We start from the raw sequence: 18,618 nt of genomic DNA, 5'->3' as shown, positions 1-18,618 counted from the left end.
GTTTTCATGACTGGATTATTGACTTAAATGTCTTAAAACGTTCCCCAGAATTGTATTAATGAAGAATTAAGTTTAAATTTTGTTAAATTTCCCACCAATAGACAATAGCATGTTTTTTTAAATCTGATTGCCAACGAAATTAATTTAAACATGCACTACAGCGAGCTATCTGCGAAGTAACTAGTAACTTAAGTTATAAAATAAATGGATCGAAAACTCCAAAATCTAGTGGAGTGGAAGTATAAAGTAGCAGACATACTCAAGTAAAGTACAAGTACCTCAAAATTGTACTTTGTACTAAGAGGCAATTGTTATAATAATTAATCATTTAAGTATTTTTTAAAGCAAAAACACCAGAGCCTGACTTACGTGTCAGTTGGCTGATATTATGTGCCGATATTAGCCCATCACAGATATATCTGTATAGGTGTATACATTTCCAAATATGTGCCGATATGAAAACTATCTTTTAGACATTATAATGCTGAAAAAGCTGCTGATTTACAATCCTTCAATTCCTAGTCAAGTTTACTGTTTCAGTGCATTGATTCAGTTTATTGTTAAACCACAAAATATCCTGCCTGCGTTGAGCACCTTTGACAGAAGTGTTTGATCGCCACATTTTAGGGATCACTGCTAAAAACATGTGTATATCAGCGTATACGTACAGTAAATGTACTTTTCATCACCGATTAAAGCTTTATACCAAGATATATATGTCAAAAAATATAGTCTAAAGCATATAAATTACATTACAACATAACAAGGCTGGATTAGCAACGCAGAGCTGTGTGAATCTGTCCAGAGTAACGTTGGCGGTTCAGTCATCACAGCGGCGTGTTCAGCATCGCCCTCCAGCCCCTTCGATAGCTCAGTTGGTAGAGCGGAGGACTGTAGAGTGATCCACAGCAGACATCCTTAGGTCGCTGGTTCAAATCCGGCTCGAAGGAGGTAACTTTTCATTTTTTTATCTGTACACACGACAAAACCACGCGAAAACGCAAAGTGTGGCGGACGTAGCTTAGCAGCACGCTAACGTAGCCAGCTTGGCCACCGTGCTTATGCAAACTTAGCAGAGACTCCTGTTGGTTCCGGTGATAATCAGAAGCAGCATTGTTAACCACCACTTACCTGGTGTCTGTATTCAAAACAAATCAGACTCTGACAACAGGTCCTTAAAAATAAATGTTGTCTGAACTCTGATATGTAGAAAGTTCTAGCTAATGATGCAGCTTAGCTATGGGAGACCTGGCTGTCTGAACGCAGGATTGTTTAAGGTTACATTGAGGACTCCCATTTTCTCTTTCTATAACGTGACAGTCGGAGATACTATTCACTATAGGAACGAGGAATGACTTTGAAGTCACGTGACTACATGAAATGAATCAGTGGGCTTCTGGGTTTGTCCAACTGTTGATTTCTGTTATTGCGGTTTCGTGCGACACTAACATTTAACGTGTATTCTTCACGTGCCACTTTCTATGAATATGAAGGGAATGTCCACATATAATTTAGCCCTGAAAAATGTAATGTGATTTATTTTGTGATTTGTCCTTGCGCCATAGCGTGCAGAGAAGAAGTACAGGAAGTCACCGCCCTCTGCTGCTCGTACAGAGAAGTAAAAGCTTACAGCACCTGGTATTCCCAGGCGGTCTCCCATCCAAGTACTAACCAGGCCCGACCCTGCTTAGCTTTCGAGATCGGGCGTGTTCAGAGTGGTATGGCCGTAAGCGAGAGAAGCAGTGACAAATGCAGTATTTGTACATGTTGAACGGTCATGTGCTGAAGAAAACACTGGACAGCGCCCGTGGTTTGATCCCGGGGAGGGATGGAGACCGCGAAATCACAGAGATTTGAGGAGAGAAGTAACCACTGAGCTAAGCCAGTGCACATGAATAACAGGGAATTAATGCTTTTACAGCTGCTCTTCTCTGCGCTGAAGGTACTGATGAGAATATTGTGTTGAAAAACGACTTTACAGCGCTTTTGTGCTCTTACAGAAGACATGCATGTAAATGTTTCTTAATCTGTGGTGCAGTTTGGAATCAAAGCGATTATTGTTTGAAGTAACCAGTGAGATATACCAGAGCAGCACAGCTGAAGAGAAACTGCTGTTATAAACATGAGTCTGACTAGTAATGTGGGCTACCCTGAGGAAATGTAGTTTCATTCAACCGCTACAGTCAAAACTCATTTCATTTTTTTAAAACACATTTGGACTTCACAATCATACAAAAAATGGCGCTAGACTTAGGCCAAAAGCTCTGTAAAGTCGTTTTTCAACACAGGATTGTCATCAGTACCTTCAGCGCAGAGAAGAGCAGCTGTAAAAGCATTAATTCCCTGTTATTCATGTGCACTGGCTTAGCTCAGTGGTTACTTCTCTCCTCAAATCTCTGTGATTTCGCGGTCTCCATCCCTCCCCGGGATCCAACCACGGGCGCTGTCCAGTGTTTTCTTCAGCACATGACCGTTCAACATGTACAAATACTATATTTGTCACTGATTTTCTCGCTTACGGCCATACCACTCTGAACACGCCCGATCTCGGAAGCTCGGCCCTGGTTAGTACTTGGATGGGAGACCGCCTGGGAATACCAGGTGCTGTAAGCTTTTTACTTCTCTGCATAAAGCAAGGTGTGCAGTCAACATGCACACATTTACACTTTTGATGCAAATATATGAAAAATGAGCAAAATACAACCATGTTTCTCAGACAAGCTGCTCTGTTGTTCAAAGCTGTCTCCGCTGAAGAGGGAGCAGCAGCGCCCTCTGCTGTCTGTACGGAGAAGTAAAAAGCTTACAGCACCTGGTATTCCCAGGCGGTCTCCCATCCAAGTACTAACCAGGCCCGACCCTGCTTAGCTTCCGAGATCGGACGAGATCGGGCGTGTTCAGAGTGGTATGGCCGTAAGCGAGAGAAGCAGTGACAAATGCAGTATTTGTACATGTTGAACGGCCATGTGCTGAAGAAAACACTGGACAGCGCCCGTGGTTTGATCCCGGGGAGGGATGGAGACCGCGAAATCACAGAGATTTGAGGAGAGAAGGAACCACTGAGCTAAACCAGTGCGCATGAATAACAGGGAATTAATGCTTTCACAGCTGCTCTTCTCTGCGCTGAAGGTACTGATGACAATCCTGTGTTGAAAAACGACTTTACAGCGCTTTTGTGCTCTAAAAGAAGACATTCGTGTAAATGTTTCCAGATGACATGTTGGTCAGTGTATATGTGTATGTGTAGGAATCGGGAAGGTTAGCCAGAAAGGTGTCTTTGTAATTACAACCACCACTTTCCTTGATTTTACCCCCACTGGTGCACCTACAGTAAAATTAATTTCAATACATATGGGTCAAAGCGAGAGAACCAGTGACAAATACAATATTTATACATGTTCAACAGCTCCGTCATGATCATTTGTGTATATTTATGCAAAATGGAAAATACGTTCCATTAAACCTCTACAGGTGAAACAAATGTCACACTTTCTATTCACAAATGATTATAAAATGAGCACAGAAAGAAATAATTAAATTGGTAAATAATTAAACATCAACAGGCCACCATTAAAGGTGGCAAGTGATAATTACACGGAGAGCTCCGAATATCAAGCAGTTACGGATAGAGAAGGGCCCACAGATTTCCATGACATGGTCACATGGTTGTCTACGTCATTCCTCGTTAGTATAGTGGACAGTATCTCCGCCTGTCACGCGGAAGACCGGGGTTCGATTCCCCGACGGGGAGTTTCTTTTCTTCTTGTCTCATGTGGTACTTTTCTACGGAGCAAGACTAAAGACAGGAATAGAAAGAAGTATAAAATGGCAGAAAACGGGAGTGTTCAATAGTGGTTCAGGCTCCTCAAAATATACTACTCAGGCACCGTACTTGGGTAAATGTACTAGATTCAGCCTTTTATAAGTAAAGCAAAAAATAATCCCACATTTTTCTCCATTTTGTGACTGAAAATCAGAATCAGAATCAGAATTCCTTTATTTGTCCCGCAAACGGGGAAATTTGTGCATCACAGCAGCCAAAGGACAGTTCAATATAACAATAAACAATAATAACAGTAAAAAAAATAAACAATATAATCAAAAGGTGAGAAATAGAAATAGACTTGTATATACATTATATGTACAAATATAAACAGTGTAATTATAAACAGTGTGGGCAGTGTATTGTTATTAATAAATAATGAATATGAGTAATTGCCCAGATAGTGCAAACCAAAATGAGAAATGAGTTATGTATAGAGTTTTTATTGCACAGTGCACAAGTGAGGTCTACTTGGAGCAGTGCTGATTGTAGAGTCTGACAGCAGCAGGAAGGAAGGACCTTCGATACCTCTCCTTCACACACTTGGTGTGTATCAGTCTATCACTATAGGAGCTGCCCAGTGCTGTGATAGTGTCCTGCATGGGGTGGGACTCCTTCACCAGCAGCGATGACAGTTTATCCATCATCCTGCTCTCAAAATATTTCTAGTATTATAATATAATTCATTAATATTATTTATAATATTGTGTGACAGAGATATTTGTGTGCCTGGTAGTCAACTGGACAAGAGGGAGGGCAGAACAGTGGGACCCAAGGCCAAGTGCCTGTTCTTGGCTGTCCTCCTGTGTCCACACTACCCTTGGTGATCCGGTAGTCCCGCTGTACAAGTAGAGGGAGGGAGGTCAGTGGGCCACAATGAATTTACTGTTCAATCAGACTAAAAAAGAGGCAAGAATTAGTGATCTAACATGCTATTTCCTAAATGTATGTTCAATGGCTATGGGCTGACATTGTGTTTTAAGAGAGGTGGATATTATGAAAAATTATTGAAAACTACTAGTGATCAACTGAATACATTTACTTTTTAATTAAAATATAATTTGATGGGAACAAAATGCAGTGTAACTTTTAATATAAAACTATTTCTCATTAATTAAATGTATTTAAATTTAAAATAAAGTATCATTGCATCTTTTAAGTTGATATATTGCAATCACATCATCTTATAGAAGACATTACTGTAAATGTTTCTAATATGTGATGCAGTTTGATATCAGAGGGACAGAAAACCCTGGAGAGCATCCGTGGTGGGATATAGAGCTGTTATTTCATAATAAAACTAGGGATGAAGCAACCACTTAGATAGACCCATGCAGAGATACTGGGGAGAAATGTTTTTTTTTATAAACGTGAGTGTGATTGCTGCCGTCCACTCTGTAAATGGGAGAACTCAGGTAAAGTACAAGTGTCTCAAAATTGTACCTTGAGCTACCCTGAGGAAATCAGATCCACACATTACTTTAATCTGACATTTAACATGTTTAGGCCTAAGTCTCGCGCCATTTTTTGCATGATTGTGAAGTCCAAATGTATTTTAAAAAAATGAAATGAGTTTTGACTGTAGCGGTTGAATGAAACTACATTTCCTCAGGGTAGCCCACATTACTAGTCAGACTCAGGTTTATAACAGCAGTTTCTCTTCAGCTGTGCTGCTCTGGTATATCTCACTGGTTACTTCAAACAATAATCGCTTTGATTCCAAACTGCACCACAGATTAAGAAACATTTACATGCATGTCTTCTGTAAGAGCACAAAAGCGCTGTAAAGTCGTTTTTCAACACAGGATTGTCATCAGTACCTTCTGCTTCAGAAGAGCAGCTGTAAAAGCATTAATTCCCTGTTATTCATGCGCACTGGCTTAGCTCAGTGGTTACTTCTCTCCTCAAATCTCTGTGATTTCGCGGTCTCCATCCCTCCCCGGGATCAAACCACGGGCGCTGTCCAGTGTTTTCTTCAGCACATGGCCGTTCAACATGTAGAAATACTGCATTTGTCACCCTTTCTTCGGCTTACGGCCATACCACTCTGAACACGCCCGATCTCGGAAGCTCGGCCCTGGTTAGTACTTGGATGGGAGACCGCCTGGGAATACCAGGTGCTGTAAGCTTTTTTACTTCTCTGCATAAAGCAAGGTGTGCAGTCAACATGCACACATTTACACTTTTGATGCAAATATATGAAAAATGAGCAAAATACAACCATGTTTCTCAGACAAGCTGCTCTGTTGTTCAAAGCTGTCTCCGCTGAAGAAGGAGCAGCAGCGCCCTCTGCTGTCTGTACGGAGAAGTAAAAAGCTTACAGCACCTGGTATTCCCAGGCGGTCTCCCATCCAAGTACTAACCAGGCCCGACCCTGCTTAGCTTCCGAGATCGGACGAGATCGGGCGTGTTCAGAGTGGTATGGCCGTAAGCGAGAGAAGCAGTGACAAATGCAGTATTTGTACATGTTGAACGGTCATGTGCTGAAGAAAACACTGGACAGCGCCCGTGGTTTGATCCCGGGGAGGGATGGAGACCGCGAAATCACAGAGATTTGAGGAGAGAAGTAACCACTGAGCTAAGCCAGTGCGCATGAATAACAGGGAATTAATGCTTTCACAGCTGCTCTTCTCTGCGCTGAAGGTACTGATGACAATCTTGTGTTGAAAAACGACTTTACAGAGCTTTTGGCCCAAGTCTCGCGCCATTTTTTGCATGATTGTGAAGTCCAAATGTGTTTTTAAAAAATGAAATGAGTTTTGACTGTAGCGGTTGAATGAAACTACATTTCCTCAGGGTAGCCCACATTACTAGTCAGACTCAGGTTTATAACAGCAGCTTCTCTTCAGCTGTGCTGCTCTGGTATATCTCACTGGTTACTTCGAACAATAATGGCTTTGATTCCAAGATTAAGAAACATTTACATGCATGTCTTCTGTAAGAGCACAAAAGCTCTGTAAAGTCGTTTTTCAACACAGGATTGTCATCAGTACCTTCAGCGCAGAGAAGAGCAGCTGTGAAAGCATTAATTCCTTGTTATTCATGCGCACTGGCTTAGCTCAGTGGTTACTTCTCTCCTCAAATCTCTGTGATTTCGCGGTCTCCATCCCTCCCCGGGATCAAACCACGGGCGCTGTCCAGTGTTTTCTTCAGCACATGACCGTTCAACATGTACAAATACTGCATTTGTCACTGATTTTCTCGCTTACGGCCATACCACTCTGAACACGCCCGATCTCGTCCGATCTCGGAAGCTAAGCAGGGTCGGGCCTGGTTAGTACTTGGATGGGAGACCGCCTGGGAATACCAGGTGCTGTAAGCTTTTTACTTCTCCGTACAGACAGCAGAGGGCGCTGCTGCTCCCTCTTCAGCGGAGACAGCTTTGAACAACAGAGCAGCTTGTCTGAGAAACATGGTTGTATTTTGCTCATTTTTCATATATTTGCATCAAAAGTGTAAATGTGAGCATGTTGACTGCACACCTTGCTTTATGCAGAGAAGTAAAAAGCTTACAGCACCTGGTATTCCCAGGCGGTCTCCCATCCAAGTACTAACCAGGCCCGACCCTGCTTAGCTTCCGAGATCGGACGAGATCGGGCGTGTTCAGAGTGGTATGGCCGTAAGCGAGAAAGTCAGTGACAAATGCAGTATTTCTACATGTCCAACAGCTCCGTCATGATCATTTGTGTATATTTATGCACATAGAAACATTAGTATTGTTGAACAAGTTTTGGGGAATGCTAGTGTTTTCACAGTGGGGGTACATGTCAGTGTTGGTGTCATCTTACAGAAGACATTATTCACAAATAATTATCACATAAGCACAGAAAAAAATAATCGAATGGGTAAATAATTAAACATCAACAGGCCACCATTAAAGGTGGCAAGTGATAATTACACGGAGAGCTCCGAATATCAAGCAGTTACGAATAGAGAAGGGCCCACAGATTTTGATGACATGGTCACATGATTGTCTACGTCATTCCTCGTTAGTATAGTGGACAGTATCTCCGCCTGTCACGCGGAAGACCGGGGTTCGATTCCCCGACGGGGAGTTTCTTTTCCTTTTGTCTCATGTGGTACTTTCAGTATTGTTCCTTCCACTTTTTCATAAGACTAAATACTAAAATAAAAAGAAGTTTAAAATGGCAGAAAATAGAAATACTTATGTGTTCTTCAAGCCCCTCAAACTATTAGCACAGTGGTGCTTTCTTTGGGAGGTTTGAGGCACTGAGCAACACTCCTGCTGTGAAAACTGTTCCCCACCAGGATGAAAAGGCACTCTGCCCTGACATAGCTGAGGTGCGAAGGTCTCAGAGGAGTGTCTACTCACGGAAGGCTCCGGGCCCTGACGACATACCTGGGCGGGTGCTCAGGGAATGTGCAGATCAGCTGGCTTGTGTCCGAACTGACATTTTTAACACCTCACTGGATCAAGCCAAAGTCCCATCATGTTTCAAAACTGCCTCCATCATCCCAGTGCCAAAGAAACCTCAAATCACATCACTCAATGACTACCGGCCCATCGCACTCCTACTCCTATGATGAAATGCATTGAAAGGTTGGTAAAGGAGCACATCACCTCCAGACTCCCTGCCACGTTTGACCCCTTCCAGTTTGCCTACCAGCCAAACCGCTCCACTGAGGATGCCATCTTCACCGCTCTTCACTTGAGCCTTGCACACCTGGAGGAGAAAAACACTCATGTTCGGATGCTGTTCCTGGACTTCAGTTCAGCATTTAATACCATCAGCATCACACCACAGCATCTGGTAGACAAACTGGGACCCCGGGGCTTCAGCACCCCCCTGTGCAACTGGCTGCTAGACTTCCTCCCTGAAAGACCACAGTCTTCGGTCGGTCAGAATACCTCCAGTGTCATCACCCTCAACACAGGCTCCCCTCAAGGCTGTGTCCTGAGCCCCCTGCTGCGTCCCAAGGGCTACCACCATCCACATTGTGAAGTTTGCGGAGGACAAACACAACAGTGGTGGGCCTCATCAGGGATGACCACGACCTGGCTTACAGGGAGGAGGTGGAGCAGCTGGTGGGCTGATGTAGCAAAAACAACTTGATCCTGAACGTGGACAAAGAGATCATTGTCGACTTCAGGAAGAAGCAGCCCAGCCACGCTCCACTTCTCATCAATAACACGGCTGTGGAGGTGGTCAGCAGCACCAAGTTCCTGGGGGTGCACATCACAGACAACCTCACCTGGTCTGTGAACACTGCGGCACTGGTCAAGAAGGCACAGCAGCGTCTGCACTTCCTGCGAAGGATGAGGAGAGCCCTCCTGCCCCCGCCCATCCTCACTACATTCTACAGGAGCACCATAGAGAGCATCCTGACCAGCTGCATCTCCATGTGGTGTGGAAGCTGCAAAGCCTCTGACTGGAGGAATGTGAGGAGAGTGGTGAGGACAGCAGAGAAGATCATTGGGACTTCTCTCCCCTCCATTCAGGACATTGCTCCCAAGTGCTGCATGTCCTGAGCTGGGAATATTATCAAAGAGTCCTCCCACCCTCATGGACTGTTTTCCGTGCTGGCCTCTGGAAAGAGGTTCTGCAGCAGTCGGTGCAGGACCACAAGGCTCTGTAACAGCTTTCCCCCCCATGTCATCAGACTGCTGAACTCTAAGTGACAACTGTCGTTTATTCTGGATACCTTGTTTCCTCAAAATATTTGCACTACCTAACTCAACAATGTCACTTTCAATAATTTGCACTTTCAATATGTTTCTGTTTTTGATATTTATTATTCTTATTGTGGTATTTTTTTTATATACTTTCATATTTTATTTTGAAACTAAATTTAATTCTGTGTTCACTTGTTGCACACTGAATAACAATAAAGTATGTCTAAGTCTAAGTCTAAAAAGTCTAAAAATCCCACAGCTTCCTCATTGGGAAGTCGAAAGTGAAGTAGTGGTAAGGTGGTACTTTGACTGTTGTTTTTTCCGCTTTTTCATAAGACTGAAGAAACTCTCTCTCAAACACACACAAACAAAAAGTAGGTCCTATAAAATGGCAGTAAATGGGAGTACTTAAATCTGAGTACTTCAAAATATTACTTAAATAGAGGACTTGAGTAAGTGTCACACATTTTTTTTTATAACATATGGACACTACTTCACATTTGTAAAAGTGACGCATCAATATTTCACTTTTGAAATTTCTTCATCTTGTGACTAAAAATATTAGCACCTATTTTTGCAAATAACATGTAACTTATTATGTGTTGAATAATTTTAAACAGCAAAATCGTCATCATGATTTAAGTTTATTCTTATGTGTATATGTGACTGTTTACATATGCATATATGTATAAAAGAAAAAAGAAAAGGTTAATTGTATCCCTGTAATTGGAAGTATCTTGAACTTTTCAATAAAAATATTTGAAAAAAAAAAGTTTATTCTATGATATAGAAGGATGTGTTGAGTTCTGATTGTAAAACAAAGTACTGTGCTACTAACTGTGAAATAAAGAATTGTGGACTTTTGACAATTTCAACCCTATTTTCACAATAAAGACCAAAGACACAAAAATAGGAACACAGTCTCTGTCTTAAAGGTTTGTCTGATGTGGTTGTCATGACCGCTCTTCTGGCTTTTTAGTGTAATAATGGTATCACAGCACTTACATTAGTGATACAACAGTGTCAAGATATGGAGTGAATTATTAACCTGTAAAAAACAGAAGTACACATTTTCAAGGTAGCTGTTGTCTTCTCTGTAAATCTTGATGCGAGGCAGTTGTGGAGATACTACTTTACAGTGTTTTTATCCTCTTTAAGAAGTCACTGTTCTAATTTTGTGATGCAGTTTGAACTCAGAGGGACAGAAAACCCCGGAGAGCGCCCATGGTGGGATATAGAGCTGTTATTTGTTAATAAAACTAGTGATGAAGCACCCACTGAGATAGACCAGTGCAGAGATACTGGAGAGAAATGTGTTTTATGAACGTGAGTGTGATTGCTGCAGTCCACTCTGTAAATGGGAGAACTCAGGTAAAGTACCTTTGTCTCAAAATTATGAATTTATTGTATGATTGTGAAGTCCAAATGTGTTTTTAAAAAATGAAATGAGTTTTGACTGTAGCGGTTGAATGAAACTACATTTCCTCAGGGTAGCCTCCATTACTTTAGTACAGCTTTGAGGTACTTCTGCTTCACCTGAGTACATCACAAACATTTACATGAATGTCTTCTTTAAGAGCATAAAAGCGTTGTAAAGTCGTTTTTCGTTTTATGCAGAGAAGAGCAGCTTTAAAAGGTATATTTCCACATTATTCATGCACACTGGCTTAGCTCAGTGGTTACTTCTCTCCTCAAATCTTTGTGATTTCGCGGCCTGGGAATACCAGGTGCTGTAAGCTTTTTCACTTCTCTGTACAGACAGCAGAGGGCGATTCAGTGGAGACAGCCTTGAACAACAGAGCAACTTGTCTGAAATTTGTATATTTTTCGAAATCTATTGACAAAAGGAAAGAGAAGACACTCCTGAAAGTACCACATGAGACAAGAGGAAAAGAAACTCCCCGTCGGGGAATCGAACCCCGGTCTTCCGCGTGACAGGCGGAGATACTGTCCACTATACTAACGAGGAATGACGTAGACAATAAACTGACCACGTCACTGAAATCTGTGGGCTCTTTTTTATCCGTAACTGCTTGGTGTTATTCGGAGCTCTCCGTGTAATTATCACTTGCCACCTTTAATGGTGGCCTGTTGATGTTTAATTATTTACCCATTCGATTATTTTTTTCTGTGCTTATGTGATAATTATTTGTGAATAATGTCTTCTGTAAGATGACACCAACACTGACATGTACCCCCACTGTGAAAACACTAGCATTCCCCAAAACTTGTTCAACAATACTAATGTTTCTATGTGCATAAATATACACAAATGATCATGACGGAGCTGTTGGACATGTATAAATACTGTATTTGTCTCTGTATCCCTCGCTTACGGCCATACCACTCTGAACACGCCCGATCTCGTCCGATCTCGGAAGCTAAGCAGGGTCGGGCCTGGTTAGTACTTGGATGGGAGACCGCCTGGGAATACCAGGTGCTGTAAGCTTTTTACTTCTCTGCATAAAGCAAGGTGTGCAGTCAACATGCACACATTTACACTTTTGATGCAAATATATGAAAAATGAGCAAAATACAACCATGTTTCTCAGACAAGCTGCTCTGTTGTTCAAAGCTGTCTCCGCTGAAGAGGGAGCAGCAGCGCCCTCTGCTGTCTGTACGGAGAAGTAAAAGCTTACAGCACCTGGTATTCCCAGGCGGTCTCCCATCCAAGTACTAACCAGGCCCGACCCTGCTTAGCTTCCGAGATCGGACGAGATCGGACGAGATCGGGCGTGTTCAGAGTGGTATGGCCGTAAGCGAGAAAATCAGTGACAAATATAGTATTTGTACATGTTGAACGGTCATGTGCTGAAGAAAACACTGGACAGCGCCCGTGGTTTGATCCCGGGGAGGGATGGAGACCGCGAAATCACAGAGATTTGAGGAGAGAAGTAACCACTGAGCTAAGCCAGTGCGCATGAATAACAGGGAATTAATGCTTTCACAGCTGCTCTTCTCTGCGCTGAAGGTACTGATGACAATCCTGTGTTGAAAAACGACTTTACAGAGCTTTTGTGCTCTTACAGAAGACATGCATGTAAATGTTTCTTAATCTGTGGTGCAGTTTGGAATCAAAGCCATTATTGTTCGAAGTAACCAGTGAGATATACCAGAGCAGCACAGCTGAAGAGAAACTGCTGTTATAAACATGAGTCTGACTAGTAATGTGGGCTACCCTGAGGAAATGTAGTTTCATTCAACCGCTACAGTCAAAACTCATTTAATTTTTTAAAAACACATTTGGACTTCACAATCATACAAAAAATGGCGCGAGACTTGGGCCAAAAGCTCTGTAAAGTCGTTTTTCAACACAGGATTGTCATCAGTACCTTCTGCTTCAGAAGAGCAGCTGTAAAAGCATTAATTCCCTGTTATTCATGTGCACTGGCTTAGCTCAGTGGTTACTTCTCTCCTCAAATCTCTGTGATTTCGCGGTCTCCATCCCTCCCCGGGATCAAACCACGGGCGCTGTCCAGTGTTTTCTTCAGCACATGGCCGTTCAACATGTACAAATACTATATTTGTCACTGATTTTCTCGCTTACGGCCATACCACTCTGAACACGCCCGATCTCGTCCGATCTCGGAAGCTAAGCAGGGTCGGGCCTGGTTAGTACTTGGATGGGAGACCGCCTGGGAATACCAGGTGCTGTAAGCTTTTTACTTCTCCGTACAGACAGCAGAGGGCGCTGCTGCTCCTTCTTCAGCGGAGACAGCTTTGAACAACAGAGCAGCTTGTCTGAGAAACATGGTTGTATTTTGCTCATTTTTCATATATTTGCATCAAAAGTGTAAATGTGTGCATGTTGACTGCACACCTTGCTTTATGCAGAGAAGTAAAAAAGCTTACAGCACCTGGTATTCCCAGGCGGTCTCCCATCCAAGTACTAACCAGGGCCGAGCTTCCGAGATCGGGCGTGTTCAGAGTGGTATGGCCGTAAGCGAGAAAATCAGTGACAAATATAGTATTTGTACATGTTGAACGGTCATGTGCTGAAGAAAACACTGGACAGCGCCCGTGGTTTGATCCCGGGGAGGGATGGAGACCGCGAAATCACAGAGATTTGAGGAGAGAAGTAACCACTGAGCTAAGCCAGTGCACATGAATAACAGGGAATTAATGCTTTTACAGCTGCTCTTCTCTGCGCTGAAGCTACTGATGACAATCTTGTGTTGAAAAACGACTTTACAGCGCTTTTATGCTCTAAAAGAAGACATTCGTGTAAATGTTTCCAGGTGACATGTTGGTCAGTGTATATGTGTATGTGTAGGAATCGGGAAGGTTAGCCAGAAAGGTGTCTTTGTAATTACAATCACCACTTTCCTTGATTTTACCCCCTCTGGTGCACCTACAGTGAAATTAATTTCAATACATATGGGTCAAATTTGACTCACTGCAGCTCTGACATGCTAAAATCAGGAGCAGCAATGCTGATAAAAAATGTTTTGGGACATTTTGAGTAATTTCAGTTAAGATCGTGTAATTTATGGTTATTTCACTGTTCTCAAATGTCAGAAAGAGTAAAAATTGTCACACCAAAAGGAAGTAGGGGTTAACAACACAAAGGCCTAAACGTTTAATATATACATCTAATATTGTGACTGAATCCGACCCAACCGTGACCCAAAGACCAAGAGAAAGGTGTTATTTCAACCTGTTGGCTGTGTTTCCCTGCCTGTATGTCAGTTAAAATGCCATTAGTTTTCCATCCCCTTTATAAGTAATTGGGTAGTTGTAAGCCTTTGGTTTATTGTGTCACAGTTTATGTTTGTTAAAGTTTACATCAGTGTTAAAGTGCAGTTAAAGTGTATTACTGTTAATACTCCATACCTTAGCTTTCCCATATCATTCATAGGCTACATATATATATTAATTTCACTGCACTTTACTGCTTTTTGCACTCTGGTTAGACTGAATTGCATTGCAATGATGATAAAGTTGAATGAATCTCATGTATTTTCATTATTAGTCTATATTAGTCTTATGTATAGCACACACCAAGCATCTGTTTTTTATTAAAATGTAACATCCAGTGGTCACATATACTTCTCTTCTCTCTCAGATGCACTTTTAAAATATTTCAACACCACACCCAGTGACACAGCATCAGGTGCTCCTGTCCCCTCTACCTCAGCACACCAGAGTGACAGTATTCTTTAATGTGTTTGTGCACTACCTTATTTATATTGTATTTTTCATTGATCACTTGTTTCTTTCTTCAGTTTTTATTTGGTGTGATATTTTTGACTTAAAAGAAATAAAATCTTGAATACATACATGCAGTTTCTGTGTGAGTGTATGAAAATTGATTGTGAAATTGACTGTGTTGCAGGGGGGGCGCCAGCTAAAATCTTGCCTAGGGCACCAAATTGGTTTTCTGGCACAACACCGGAGCTCACCGTGTAGTTATCACTTGCCACCTTTAATGGTGGCCTGTTGATGTTTAATAATTTACCCATTCAGTTATTTCTTTCTGTGCTCATGTTATAATTATTTGTGAATAAAAAGTATGAAATTATTTTCACCTGTAAAGGTTTAATAGAACGTATTTTTCCTCAGGGTAGCCCGCTGTACTTCAAAAAGATTGTGAGGTACTTGTGCTTTATCTGAGTACTCACTCAATGTCTTCTATAAGATGAAGCAAACACTGAAATTCCCCAAAACGTGTTGCCAACATGTCAACTATGCTAAATAGTTAAAATATAAAAATAATATATTATTATTATTTGAATAATTGACTGCATACCTTGCTTTATGCAGAGAAGTAAAAAGCTTACAGCACCTGGTATTCCCAGGCGGTCTCCCATCCAAGTACTAACCAGGCCCGACCCTGCTTAGCTTCCGAGATCGGACGAGATCGGGCGTGTTCAGAGTGGTATGGCCGTAAGCGAGAGAAGCAGTGACAAATGCAGTATTTCTACACGTTCAACAGCTCCGTCATAAACATTTGTGTATATCTATGCATATAGATACATTAGCATAGTTGAACAACTTTTGAGACAAAAAGAGTAATTATACATGTTGAACAGTAATGTGTTTAAGAAAACACTGGACAGCGCCCGTGGTTTGATCCCGGGCGGGATAGAGACCACGTAATCAAATAGATTTGAGGAGAGAAGTAACCACTGAGCTAAGCCAGTGCGAAGGTAAGAGACGGAAATAAACCTTTTAAAGCTGCTCTTCTCTGCGTTGAAGGTACTAATGAGAATGTTGTGTTAAATAACGACTTTACAGCGATTGTATGCACTTAAAGAAGACATTCATGTAAATGTTTCCTAATCTGTGGTGTAGTTTGGAATCAAAGCGAGAGAAAACACTGGACAGCGCCCAGCAGCTTTAAAAGGTTTATTTCCGTGTTCAACATGGCTGACACTGGCTTAGCTCAGTGGTTACTTCTCTCCTCAAATCTCTGTGATTACGTGGTCTCTATCTGTATCTATGGATGTAATCTGATTTCCTCAAGGCAGCTGACTGTAGGCTATATCTTTGAGACACTCGTGCTTTATCAATGTTTTCCCATTTACGGAATAGTCTACAGCGCCAAGATTTCACCTCTTTATATCTAGATAAACTGACGTCATAGAGGTTGTGGCAGTAAGGGGGATTAGCTCAAATGGTAGAGCGCTCGCTTAGCATGCGAGAGGTAGCGGGATCGATGCCCGCATCCTCCAACTTTTCGTTTTCCGTCTATTTTTTTCCTTTCCTTTCCTTTCTTCTTGTCAATTTGTCTCATTTTTTAAAAGGTGTACCATGTAGTTTTGGGATCAGAGGAGAAAGGTATCCACAGACTGATTTTTTATGCCTAAACAAACAAATCAAACTCTTTACTTGACTGAATAAACAAACTGACCTTAAAGGACAACACCATTTCATACTGTTTTACTTTGTTTATATGTGGCGGACCCTGCCACCTTTCTAGCTTCAAACAGTGTTCTTAGGACCTTATTTTCCTCAGTTATGGAAAAAAAACCACAAATCCATTTTGAGCCCGAATCAACCCGGATATCATTTCCCTGGTTTATCAAATGCGGTGTCACTCCAAGATGGTTTCTTCACACGTGGTGAGTTTTTAATTTTATTCCTGTACGTTTGAGTAATGCGAGAATAACAAGATCCAGACACAAAATCAGTGCACAAAAACATGATAAGTTACGAGAAAGCAGATTCGAGTTTTGACTGAGAATCGTGAAAGCAAAGTTTGTAAACACAAAAATCATGTTTTCTCTGTATTTCATTTTATAAGCTGGCGTCCTCCTCCGCGGAGCATCGTGGGGGATTAGCTCAAATGGTAGAGCGCTCGCTTAGCATGCGAGAGGTAGCGGGATCGATGCCCGCATCCTCCAAATCATTTACTTTTCGTCCTTCATAACAACACATTTGCACTTTCAAAAACACAACCAATCACACTGATGTGACCCAAGTTTGTTTTTCCTATTTACACGCAACCCCTGCACAGTGTTGCCAAGTCCGCTTATTATAAGCGACTTTGGGCTTCTTTTTCTGTGAAGTTGCTTATAAATATTGGTAGTCGCGGGTCGCGGTTTTCTTGGGCTTGTTTCTAAAGTGTAGTTGCTCATTTGGGCTTGTTCCCAGCTCCGTAATAAGTTGTCAAGCAGATATTTTCGATGTTATTTAAACGTAGGATAGTTTGTCCTACCTGTTCCCCCTGCGCCCCCCTCGCCCCTCACACACACACACACACACACACACACACACACACACACACACACACACTCACACACACACACACACACACACACACACACACACACACACACACACACACACACACACACACACAGAGGAGACAGCAGAGTTTTTTTCCCACCCACATCCTGCTTCTAATTGGCTCTGGCCCTGATGGCAACGAGTACTAGCCAATCAGAGCGGATGCTGAGCAGGGCCGTCTTTTTTCTGTTTAGGAAGTAAGAAGAAACACGTCGGTGACGTTTAAATGAAGGAGCGCGACTGATTGACTGTAGGAGAGTTTTTTTTTTTTTTTTTTAGCAACAATGCCAAGATATATTTAAAATGAAAGAAGGAAGTTTCTTTTGTGTTTTATTCTATGACATTGTTTCAAAGTCATGTAGCTAAAAGAAAAAAGGAAGATGAGTGCATAAAAGCAACAATAAAGAATTTGTGAATTCAGGATGATATTTATTTGTGGAGCTTTACTGTGTATATAATGTACTTGGTAAATCAGTTTATATTTGATATCCCATCTGTTTTCTAATGTTAAATAATGTGAAAAGGTGGTATAAAGCTCAGGGGGGAGAAAAATAAAACTGCGCACAGTTTACCGATCTGTCCACATGGATGCAAATTGGCAATCTGTAGTACCCACCGTTTACAATCCGTCCACACAGATTGTAAAAACGTGCACACAATTTATTTGTTTTTCTCTCCCCGGAACCTAGGGGGGCTCCGTAGCAAAAGGTGCTTGTTTTGGGCTTGTTTTCAAAGGCCTGGTTGCTTATTTGTCTCGCGAGATCTGGCAACACTGCCCCTGCAACAGTGGACACATTTACCAGGTGTACAGTATCACACAAGTGTTGCATTGACAATAAAATAAAAGACGTGTCATTTAAAATTTTACTTAGAAAATACACTGTTAAGCACGCTCTGGTTCGTGTAACTGAATACTTATGATTCTTGTGATTTATGGTCTTAAAAAAGACAAATACTAAAGTAGAATTTAGAGGTACTCTACTCGACTCTACTTCAGTATTAATAATCGTATTATATAATGTATTATCATATATCAGTAAGTCGGGCCAAACCAGTACTTTTACTTTAATACTTTAACTACATTTAGCTACTGATAGCAAGGTACTTTTACTTAAATAAATGATCTGAATACCTCTTCCACCACTGGCTATAATGTGGCTTAGTTGCTGTTATTGGCTGGGTTTCACCATCAGCGGCTTTACTTAACAATATAATGTAATTATAATGTAATAATGTAAAAACACTCCGGATTTCCCCGAATTTGATGACGTCAACACTCACTGACTTGCAAGGGGGATTAGCTCAAATGGTAGAGCGCTCGCTTAGCATGCGAGAGGTAGCGGGATCGATGCCCGCATCCTCCAAAATACCTTTATCCCAATCTCGTCATGGCCATAGAACTACAATCATATAAGTTTGACTGAAGTATTTT

The 18,618-nt window shown here is 41.7% G+C and overlaps 14 non-coding genes and 2 pseudogenes across 14 annotated transcripts; 9 read left to right on the top strand and 7 right to left on the bottom strand.

The window, feature by feature from the left end:
• The first annotated feature begins 860 nt into the window (after positions 1-860).
• Positions 861-950, top strand: trnay-gua (transfer RNA tyrosine (anticodon GUA)). The gene is given in 2 exon segments: positions 861-897; positions 915-950. It is a non-coding gene; the product is annotated as a tRNA-Tyr (tRNA).
• Positions 951-1,623: 673 nt separating this feature from the next.
• On the bottom strand, positions 1,624-1,732 carry LOC141018553 (5S ribosomal RNA; annotated as a pseudogene).
• Positions 1,733-2,797: 1,065 nt separating this feature from the next.
• LOC141018551 (5S ribosomal RNA) lies at positions 2,798-2,916 on the bottom strand. Its single transcript, XR_012180731.1, has one exon. It is a non-coding gene; the product is annotated as a 5S ribosomal RNA (ribosomal RNA).
• Positions 2,917-3,676: 760 nt separating this feature from the next.
• Positions 3,677-3,748, top strand: trnad-guc (transfer RNA aspartic acid (anticodon GUC)). The gene has a single exon. It is a non-coding gene; the product is annotated as a tRNA-Asp (tRNA).
• Positions 3,749-6,134: 2,386 nt separating this feature from the next.
• Positions 6,135-6,253, bottom strand: LOC141018550 (5S ribosomal RNA). The gene has a single exon (XR_012180730.1). It is a non-coding gene; the product is annotated as a 5S ribosomal RNA (ribosomal RNA).
• A 770-nt stretch (positions 6,254-7,023) lies between these two features.
• On the top strand, positions 7,024-7,142 carry LOC141018574 (5S ribosomal RNA). Its single transcript, XR_012180751.1, has one exon. It is a non-coding gene; the product is annotated as a 5S ribosomal RNA (ribosomal RNA).
• A 184-nt stretch (positions 7,143-7,326) lies between these two features.
• On the bottom strand, positions 7,327-7,445 carry LOC141018573 (5S ribosomal RNA). Its single transcript, XR_012180750.1, has one exon. It is a non-coding gene; the product is annotated as a 5S ribosomal RNA (ribosomal RNA).
• Positions 7,446-7,803: 358 nt separating this feature from the next.
• trnad-guc (transfer RNA aspartic acid (anticodon GUC)) lies at positions 7,804-7,875 on the top strand. The gene has a single exon. It is a non-coding gene; the product is annotated as a tRNA-Asp (tRNA).
• A 3,477-nt stretch (positions 7,876-11,352) lies between these two features.
• trnad-guc (transfer RNA aspartic acid (anticodon GUC)) lies at positions 11,353-11,424 on the bottom strand. Its single transcript has one exon. It is a non-coding gene; the product is annotated as a tRNA-Asp (tRNA).
• A 361-nt stretch (positions 11,425-11,785) lies between these two features.
• Positions 11,786-11,904, top strand: LOC141018569 (5S ribosomal RNA). The gene has a single exon (XR_012180746.1). It is a non-coding gene; the product is annotated as a 5S ribosomal RNA (ribosomal RNA).
• A 183-nt stretch (positions 11,905-12,087) lies between these two features.
• Positions 12,088-12,216, bottom strand: LOC141018552 (5S ribosomal RNA; annotated as a pseudogene).
• A 780-nt stretch (positions 12,217-12,996) lies between these two features.
• On the top strand, positions 12,997-13,115 carry LOC141018557 (5S ribosomal RNA). Its single transcript, XR_012180735.1, has one exon. It is a non-coding gene; the product is annotated as a 5S ribosomal RNA (ribosomal RNA).
• Positions 13,116-15,228: 2,113 nt separating this feature from the next.
• Positions 15,229-15,347, bottom strand: LOC141018548 (5S ribosomal RNA). Its single transcript, XR_012180729.1, has one exon. It is a non-coding gene; the product is annotated as a 5S ribosomal RNA (ribosomal RNA).
• Positions 15,348-16,056: 709 nt separating this feature from the next.
• trnaa-agc (transfer RNA alanine (anticodon AGC)) lies at positions 16,057-16,129 on the top strand. Its single transcript has one exon. It is a non-coding gene; the product is annotated as a tRNA-Ala (tRNA).
• A 599-nt stretch (positions 16,130-16,728) lies between these two features.
• Positions 16,729-16,801, top strand: trnaa-agc (transfer RNA alanine (anticodon AGC)). Its single transcript has one exon. It is a non-coding gene; the product is annotated as a tRNA-Ala (tRNA).
• A 1,676-nt stretch (positions 16,802-18,477) lies between these two features.
• Positions 18,478-18,550, top strand: trnaa-agc (transfer RNA alanine (anticodon AGC)). The gene has a single exon. It is a non-coding gene; the product is annotated as a tRNA-Ala (tRNA).
• Positions 18,551-18,618: the final 68 nt, after the last annotated feature.

This window comes from Pagrus major, chromosome 22, assembly GCF_040436345.1.
Source record: "Pagrus major chromosome 22, Pma_NU_1.0".
In the NCBI taxonomy this organism is placed as follows: Eukaryota; Metazoa; Chordata; class Actinopteri; order Spariformes; family Sparidae; genus Pagrus; species Pagrus major.
This window is presented reverse-complemented; position numbering and strand designations above follow the sequence as displayed.